This window comes from Salmo salar, chromosome 17 (genome assembly GCF_965601325.2).
Source record: "Salmo salar chromosome 17, fSalSal1, whole genome shotgun sequence".
Lineage (NCBI taxonomy): Eukaryota > Metazoa > Chordata > Actinopteri > Salmoniformes > Salmonidae > Salmo > Salmo salar.
This window is the reverse complement of record NC_138307.1, coordinates 29260895-29271253: the sequence shown is the minus strand read 5'-3', so window position 1 is coordinate 29271253 and position 10359 is coordinate 29260895.

Below are 10359 nucleotides of genomic sequence, written 5' to 3'. Positions count from 1 at the left end.
AACCGGATATCAACACCTGCGCCGAACGTTGTGCAACAGGTACATTTTTAGTATTTTTTTTTTAATTTAGCAGCCGCTCTTATCCAGGGCGACTTACAAGATCAGTTAGGATTAAGTTCCTTGCTCAGGGGCACATTGACAGAGTTTTCACGTAGTCGGAGCTGGGATTCTAACCAGCAACCTCTCCGTGATTGGCCCATCGCTTTAACTGCAAGGTGTCATGGTAAATCAACATGGAGGCCTGAACTTGCAGTGAATATCCGGCAGAGGGAGGAGTTGTATCATGAATACACCAGTGAATACTAAACTGGCATTTACTGTAGCCAGAGAAGTTTCAATCCCGCCCTTGAAATTGAGACCATGCAAGTGGAGGAGTATTTGTTCTGTAGTTTCTGCAACTGGACAGTTGAGACACAGTGGATTCGGAAAGTATTCAGACCCCTTGACATTTCCACATTTTGTTACGTTATATTCTAAAATGGATTAAATTGTATTTTTTCCCTCATCAATCTACACACAATACCCCATAATGACAAAGCAAAACAGGTTTTAGACATTTTTGCAAATGTATTAAAATAAAAAAAAAATGAAATATCACATTTACTTATTCAGACCATTTACTCAGTTCTTTGTTGACGCACCTTTGGCAGTGATTACAGCCTCAAGTCTTCTTGGGTATGACCCTACAAGCTTAGCACTCATGTATTTGGGGAGTTTCTCACATTCTTCTCTGCAGATCCTCTCAAGCTCTGTCAGGTTGGATTGGGAGCATCGCAGCACAGCTATTTTCAGGTCTCTCAACAGATGTTAGATCGAGTTCAAGTCTGGGCTCTGGCTGGGCCACTCAAGGACATTCAGAGACTTGTCCCGAAGCCACTATTGCGTTTCCTTGGCTGTGTGCTTAAGGTCGTGTTGTCCTGTTGTAAGGTGAACCTTTGCCCTTTCATGTGCCTTTAACTGAGGAGTGGCTTCCATCTGGCCATTCTACCATAAAGGCCTGATTGGTGGAGTGCTGCAGAGATGGTTGTACTTCTGGAAGGTTCTCCCATCTCCACAGAGGAACTCTGGAGCTCTGTCAGAGTGACCATTGGGTTCTTGGTCACCTCCCTGACCAAGGCCCTTCTCCCCCGATTGCTCAGTTTGGCCGGGTGGCCAACTCTAGGAAGAGTCTTGGTGGTTCCAAACTTTTTACATTTTAAGAATGATGGAGGCCACTGTGTTCTTGGGGACCTTCAATGCTGCAGACATTCTTTGGTACCCTTTCCCAGATCTGTGCCTCGACACAATCCTGTCTCGGAGCTCTACGGACAATTCTTTCGACCTCACGGCTTGGTTTTTGCTCTGACATGAACTGTGGGACCTTATAAAGGCAGGTTTGTGCCTTTCCAAATTCTGTCCAATCAAAAAGATTTTACCACAGGTGGACTCCAATGAAGTTGTAGAAACATCACAAGGATGATCAATGGAAACAAGATACACCTGACCTCAATTTTGAGTCTCAAAGCAAAGGGTCTGATTACTTACAGTTGAAGTTGGAAGTTTACATACACCTTAGCCAAATACATTTAAACTCAGTTTTTCACAATTCCTGACATTTAATCCAAGTAAAAATTCCCTGTTTTAGGTTAGTTAGGATCACCACTTTATTTTTAGAATGTGAAATGTCAGAATAATAGTAGAGAGAATGATTTATTTCAGCTTTTATTTCTTTCATCACATTCCCAGTGGGTCAGAAGTTTATATGCACTAAATTAGTATTTGGTAGCATTGCCTTTACATTGTTTAACTTGGGTCAAACATTTTGGGTAGCCTTCCACAACCTTCCCACAATAAGTTGGGTGAATTTTAGCCCATTCCACCTGACAGAGCTGGTGTAACGGAGTCACGTTTGTAGGCCTCCTTGCTCGCACATGCTTTTTCAGTTCTGCCCACACATTTTCTATGGAATTGAGGTCAGGGCTTTGTGATGGCCACTCCAATACCTTGACTTTGTTGTCCTTAAGCCTTTTTGCCACAACTTTGGAAGTATGCTTGGGGTCACTGTCCATTTGGAAGACCCATTTGCAACCAAGCTTTAACTTCCTGACTGATGTCTTGATGTTGCTTCAGTATATCTACATCGTTTTCCATTCTCGTGATGCCATCTATTTTGTGAAGTGCACCAGTCCCTAATGCAGCAAAGCACCCCCACAACATGATGCTGCCACCCCCGTGCTACACGGTTGGGATGGTGTTGTTCGGCTTGCAAGCCTCCCCCTTTTTCCTCCAAACATAACGATGGTCATTATGGCCAAACAGTTCAATTTTTGTTTCATCAGACCAGAGGACATTTCTCCAAAAAGTACGATCTTTGTCCCAATGTGCAGTTGCAAACCGCAGTCTGGCTTTTTTTGGCGGTTTTGGAGCAGTGGCTTCTTCCGTGCTGAGCGGCCTTTCAGGTTATGTCGATATAAGACTCGTTTGACTGTGGATATAGATAATTTTGTACCTGTTTCCTCCAGCATCTTCACAAGGTCCTTTGCTGTTGTTCTGGGATTGATTTGCACTTTTCGCACCAAAGTATGTTAATCTCTCTGAGACAGAACGCGTCTCCTTCCTGAGCGGTATGACGGCTGCGTGGTCCCATGGTGTTAATACTTGCATACTATTGTTTGTACAGATGAACGTCGGCATCAACGATGTTAGGATGAAACAGTCAGAGGTCACCAAGCGCAACATAGCTTCAGCGTGTAAATCAGCTAGAAAGATGTGTCAGCATCGAGTAATTGTCTCTGGCCCTCTCCCAGTTAGGGGGAGTGATGAGCTCTACAGCAGAGTCTCACAACTCAATCACTGGTTGAAAACAGTTTTCTGCCCCTCCTAAAAGGTAGAATTTGTAGATAATTGGCCCTCTTTCTGGGACTCACCCACAAATAGGACCAAGCCTGGCCTGTTGAGGAGTGACGGACTCCATCCTAGCTGGAGGGGTGCTCTCATCTTATCTACGAACATAGACAGGGCTCTAACTCCCCTAGCTCCACAATGAAATAGGGTGCAGGCCAGGCAGCAGGCTGTTAGCCAGCCTGCCAGCTTAGTGGAGTCTGCCACTAGCACAGTCAGTGTAGTCAGCTCAGCTATCCCCATTGAGACCGTGTCTGTGCCTCGACCTAGGTTGGGCAAAACTAAACATGGCGGTGTTCGCCTTAGCAATCTCATTAGATTAAAGACCTCCTCCATTCCTGCCATTATTGAAAGAGATTGTGATACCTCACATCTCAAAATAGGGCTACTTAATGTTAGATCCCTCACTTCAAAGGCAGTTACAGTCAGTGAACTAATCACTGATCATAATCTTGATGTGATTGGCCTGACTGAAACATGGCTTAAGCCTGATGAATTTACTGTGTTAAATGAGGCCTCACCTCCTGGTTACACTAGTGACGATATCCCCCATGCATCCCGCAAAGGCGGATGTGTTGCTAATATTTACGATAGCAAATTTCAATTTACAAAAAAAAAAACGTTTTCGTCTTTTGAGCTTCTCGTCATGAAATCTATGCAGCCTACTCAATCACTTTTTATAGCTACTGTTTACAGGCCTCCTGGGCCATATACAGTGTTCCTCACTGAGTTCCCTGAATTCCTATTGGACATTGTAGTCATAGCAGATAATATTCAAATTTTTGGTGACTTTAATATTCACATGGAAAAGTCCACAGACCCACTCCCAAAAGGCTTTCGGAACCATCATCGACTCAGTGGGTTTTGTCCAACATGTCTCTGGACCTACTCACTGCCACAGTCATACTCTGGACCTAGTTGAACGGAAATGACGCCATACCAAACTGGAAGTCTTCCGACTAGCTTGGAAAGACAGTACCGTGCAGTATTGAAGAGCCCTCACCGCTGCTCGATCATCCTATTTTTCCAACTTAATTGAGGAAAATAAGAACAATCCGAAATGTCTTTTTGATACTGTCGCAAAGCTAACTAAAAAGCAGCATTCCCCAAGAGAGGATGGCTTTCACTTCAGTAGTAATAAATTCATGAACTTCTTTGAGGAAAAGATCATGATCATTAGAAAGCAAATTACGAACTCCTCGTTAAATCTGTGTATTCCTCCAAAGCTCAGTTGTCTTGAGTCTGCACAACTCTGTTGTGTGTTTTAGTAATATAGCTCTTGACACAATGATGAAAATAATCATGGCCTCTAAACCTTCAAGCTGCACCCTATTCCAACTAAACTACTGAAAGAGCTGCTTCCTGTGCTTGGCCCTCCTATGTTGAACATAATAAACGGCTCTCTATCCACCGGATGTGTACCAAACTCACTAAAAGTGGCCGTAATAAAGCCTCTCTTGAAAAAGCCAAACCTTGACCCAGAAAATATAAAAAACTATCGGCTTATATCGAATCTTCCATTCCTCTCAAATTTTTTGAAAAAGCTGTTGCGCAGCAACTCACTGCCTTCCTGAAGACAAACAATGTACACGAAATGCTTCAGTCTGGTTTTAGACCCCATCATAGCACTGAGAGTGCACTTGTGAAGGTGGTAAATGACCTTTTAATGACGTCAGACCGAGGTTCTGCGTCTGTCCTCGTGCTCCTAGATCTGCATCTGTCCTCATGCTCCTAGACCTTAGTGCTGCTTTTGATACCATCGATCACCACATTCTTTTGGAGAGATTGGAAACCCAAATTGGTCTACACGGACAAGTTCTGGCCTGGTTTAGATCTTATCTGTCGGAAAGATATCAGTTTGTCTTTGTGAATGGTTTGTCCTCTGACAAATCAACTGTAAATTTTGGTGTTCCTCAAGGTTCCGTTTTAGGACCACTATTGTTTTCACTATATATTTTACCTCTTGGGGATGTCATTCGAAAACATAATGTTAACTTTCACTGCTATGCGGATGACACACAGCTGTACATTTCAATGAAACATGGTGAAGCCCCAAAATTGCCCTCGCTAGAAGCCTGTGTTTCAGACATAAGGAAGTGGATGGCTGCAAACGTTCTACTTTTAAACTCGGACAAAACAGAAATGCTTGTTCTAGGTCCCAAGAAACAAAGAGATCTTCTGTTGAATCTGACAATTAATCTTGATCTTGATGGTTGTACAGTCGTCTCAAATAAAACTGTGAAGGACCTCGGCGTTACTCTGTACCTTGATCTCTCTTTTGACGAACATATCAAGACTTTTTCAAGGACAGATTTTTTCCATCTACGTAACATTACAAAAAAAAGTAAAGACTGATTTCAAGGTTTTACTGCTAACCTACAAAGCATTACATGGGCTTGCTCCTACCTATCTTTCCGATTTGGTCCTGCCGTACATACCTACACGTACGCTACGGTTACAAGACGCAGGCCTCCTAATTGTCCCTAGAATTTCTAAGCAAACAGCTGGAGGCAGGGCTTTCTCCTATAGAGCTACATTTTTATGGAATGGTCTGCCTACCCATGTGAGAGACGCAGACTCGGTCTCAACCTTTAAGTCTTTAGTGAAGACTCATCTCTTCAGTAGGTCAAATGATTGAGTGTAGTCTGGGCCAGGAGTGTGAAGGTGAACAGAAAGGCTCTAGAGCAACGAACCACCCTTGCTGTCTCTGCCTGGCTGGTTCCCCTCTCTCCACTGGGATTCTCTACCTCTAACCCTATTACAGGGGCTGAGTCACTGGCTTACTGGTGCTCTTCCATGCCGTCCCTAGGAGGGGTGCATCACTTGAGTGGGTTGAGTCACTGACGTGGTCTTCCTGTCTGGGTTGGCGCCCCCCCTTGGGTTGTGCCCCCTTGGGTCCTGCCTGTTTGGCCCTGTCCGCGGGTATCATCGTTGGGGAAACAGTGTCTCCTGACCCCTCCTGTCTCAGCCTCCAGTGTTTATGCTGCAGTAGTTTATGTGTCGGGGGGCTAGGGTCAGTCTGTTATATCTGGAGTATTTCTCCTGTCTTATCCGGTGTCCTGTGTGAATTTAAGTATGCTCTCTCTAATCCTCTCTTTCTCTCTTTCTCTCTCTCTTTCTTCTTTCTTCTTTCTTTCTTTCTTTCTTTCTTTCTTTCTTTCTTTCTTTCTTTCTCTCGGAGGACCTGAGCCCTAGGACCATGCATTAGGTCTACCTGGCATGATGACTCCTTGCTGTCCCTAGTCCACCTGGCCGTGCTGCTGCTCCAGTTTCAACTGTTCTGCTTGCGGCTATGGAACCCTGACCTGTTCACCAGATGTGCTACCTGTCCCAGACCTGCGGTTTTCAACTCTCTAGAGACAGCAGGAGCGGTAGAGATACTCTCAATGATCGGCTATGAAAAGCCAACTGACATTTACTCTTGAGGTGCTTACTTGTTGCACCCTCGACAACTACTGTGATTATTATTATTTGACCATGCTCGTCATTTATGAACATTTGAACATCTTGGCCATGTTCTGTTATAATCTCCACCCGGCACAGCCAGAAGAGGACTGGCCACCCCTCATAGCCTGGTTCCTCTCTAGGTTTCTTCCTAGGTTTTGGCCTTTCTAGGGAGTTTTTCCTAGCCACCGTGCTTCTACACCTGCATTGCTTGCTGTTTGGGGTTTTAGGCTGGGTTTCTGTACAGCACTTTGAGATATCAGCTGATGTAAGAAGGGCTATATAAATACATTTGATTTGATGAATATGGTACCTTCAGGAGTTTGGAAATTGCTCCCAAGGATGAACCAGAGTTGTGGAGGTCTACAATTCTTTTCTGAGGTTTTGGCTGATTTCTTTTGACGATGTCAAGCAAAGAGGCACTGAGTTTGAAGGTAGGCCTTGAAATACATCCACAGGTACACCTCCAATTGACTCAAATGATGTCAATTAGCCTATCAGAAGCTTCTAAAGCCATGACATCATTTTCTGGAATTTTCCAAGCTGTTTAAAGGTTCAGTCAATTTAGTGTATGTAAACTTCTGACCCACTGGAATTGTGATACAGTGAATTATAAGTGAAATAATCTGTCTGTAAACAATTGTTGGAAAAATTACTTGTGTCATGCACAAAGTAGATGTCCTAATCGACTTGCCAAAACTATAGTTTGTTAACAATACATTTGGGGAGTGGTTGAAAAACAAGTTTTAATGACTCCAACCTAAGTGTGTGTAAACTTCTGACTTCAACTGTATCTCAACAAGGTATTTCTGTTTTCTAGTTGTAATACATTTGCAAACACTTCGAAAATCCAGTTTTTGCTTTGTCATTATGAGGTATTGTGTGTAGATTGAGGGAAAAAATGAATGTAATCCATTTTGGAATAAGGCTGTAACGTAACAACATGTGGAAATAGTCAAGGGGTCTAAATACTTTCTGAATGCACTGTAAACCTTGGTCGACCCCCCCCACAGCTTGGAATGTAATCAATACATTTTTTGCAGCGAGTGTCCTTTAAAACATACCCACCTGCTATGTGGTTAAAATGTGTTACAAGTGACATCTGATCAACCTTGTGAGTCTCAGGTGTAACGTTAACTATACAGATGGCACAGACAGAGAACGGCAACATCTTATGAGTTCCAAACCGATTTTGCTAGTTTGTGACTTTTTTTTCATGTTCATCTTTACTTTTCTTGTACAGGGAGGTCATACCATTATCACATATGACCGCCAAGCACTGCTGGACATCAGATCGACAGTTACTAACCTTCGACCTCGATTTTCAAATCGCAAGGCCGCCGGGCCAGATGGAACTCTAGGGCGTGATCTTAAAGCATGGGCAGACCAGCTGGCAAGTGTCTTCACTGACATTTTCAATCTGTCCTTGTCCCAGTCTATAATCCCCACATTTTTTTCAAGCTGACCACCATTTGTCCCTGTTCCCATGAACTCCATGGTAACCTGCCTAAATGACTGTAATTATTAAGTGCTTTGAAAGGCTGGTCATGACACACATCTACACCATCATCACAGACACCCTGGACCCACTCCAATTTGCATACCGCCCCCTACAGATCCACAGATGACGCAATCTCCATTGCACTTCACACTGCCCTCTCCCACCTGGACAAGAGGGGAAATAACTATGTGAGAATGCTGTTCATAGACTGCAGCTCAGCTTTCAACATCATAATTCCCTCCAAGCTCATCACCAAGCTGGGGACCCTGGGACTGAACACCTCCCTCTTCAACTGGATCCTGGACTTCCTGACGGGCCGGCCCTAGGTGGTGAGGGTAGGCAACAACACCACTGCCACACTGATCCTCAACACGGGGGCCTCTTAGGGGTGTGTGCTTAGTCCCCTCCTGTACTCTCTGTTCACCTACAACCGCATGGCCAGGCACGACTCCAACACCATCAGCAAGTTCTCTGACGACACGACAGTGGTAGGCCTGATCACCGATGGCAATGTGACAGCCTACTGGGAGGAGGTTATGGATTTAGCAGTGTGGTGCCAGGACAACAACCTCTCCCTCAACGTCAGTAAGATCAAGGAGCAGATCGTGGACTACAGGAGAAAGAGGGGAGAGCACACCCCCATTCACATTGACAGGGCTGTAGTGGAGCAGGTCGAGAGTTACAAGTTCCTTGACATCCACATAACTCAGGACTTAACATGGTCCACATACACCCACACAGTCATGAAGAGGGCATGACTGTGCCTCTTCCCCCTCAAAAGATGAAAAGATTTGGCATGGGCCATCGGCTCCTCAAAATGTTCTACAGCTGCACCACCGAGAGCATCTTGACTGGCTGCATCAAAACTTGGTATGGCAAATGTACTGCTCTCGAACACAAAGCACTAGGAGGGTAGTGCCAACAGCCCAGTACATCGCCGGGGACAAACTCCCTGCCATCCAAGACGTCTATATCAGGCGTGTCAGAGAAAGGCCCCAAAAATTGCCCCAAACTTCAAGCCATAGATAGTTCACTCTGCTACCGTCCAGCAAATGGTACCGGAGTATCAGCTCTTGGACCAACAGGCTACCAGATAGTTTCTACCCTCGAGCCATTAGACTGTTCATTAATTGCACACACACACACACACACACACACACACACACACACACACACACATACCGACAACTCAAACATACATACAAACACACTTTTACACTCATGATATGCTGCTGCTACTCTGTTCATAGTTTTTTTTCTTATTAGTGTCTATCCTGATGCCTAGTCACTTTACCTTGTAAACCTTTACCACTGTACACATCTACCTCAAATAGCTCGTACCCCTGCACATTGATCTGGTACTGGTACTTCATGTATATAGCTCCACATTGATCTGGTACTGGTACTCCATGTATATAGCTCCACATTGATCTGGTACTGGTACTCCATGTATATAGCTCCACATTGATCTGGTACTGGTACTCCATGTATATAGCTCCACATTGATCTGGTACTGGTACTCCATGTATATAGCTCTACATTGATCTGGTACTGGTACTCCCTGTATATAGCTCTACATTGATCTGGTATTCCCTGTATATAGCTCCACATTGATCTGGTACTGGTACTCCCTGTATATAGCTCTACATTGATCTGGTATTCCCTGTATATAGCTCCACATTGATCTGGTACTGGTACTCCCTGTATATAGCTCCACATTGATCTGGTACTGGTACTCCCTGTATATAGCTCTACATTGATCTGGTACTCCATGTATATAGCTCCACATTGATCTGGTACATGTACTCCATGTATATAGCTATACATTGATCTGGTACTGGTACTCCATGTATATAGCTCCACATTGATCTGGTACTGGTACTCCATGTATATAGCTCCACATTGATCTGGTACTGGTACTCCATGTATATAACTCCACATTGATCTGGTTCTGGTACTCCATGTATATAGCTCCACATTGATCTGGTACTGGTACTCCATGTATATAGCTCCACATTGATCTGGTACTGGTACTCCATGTATATAACTCCACATTGATCTGGTACTGGTACTCCATGTATATAGCTCCACATTGATCTGGTACTGGTACTCCATGTATATAGCTCTACATTGATCTGGTACTGGTACTCCCTGTATATAGCTCCACAGTGATCTGGTACTCCATGTATATAGCTCCACATTGATCTGGTACTGGTACTCCATGTATATAGCTCTACATTGATCTGGTACTCCTTGTATATAGCTCCACATTGATCTGGTACTGGTACTCCCTGTATATAGCTCCACATTGATCTGGTACTGGTACTCCCTGTATATAGCTCCACATTGATCTGGTACTCCCTGTATATAGCTCCACATTGATCTGGTACTGGTACTCCCTGTATATAGCTCCACATTGTTGTGTATTTCATTGCTCTTGAGTTACTGTTTTAATGTGTTTTACTCTGCATGGTCAGGTTGGGTTCATAAGCAAGCATTTCACAGCAAAATCTACACTCACTGTATTCAAGCTC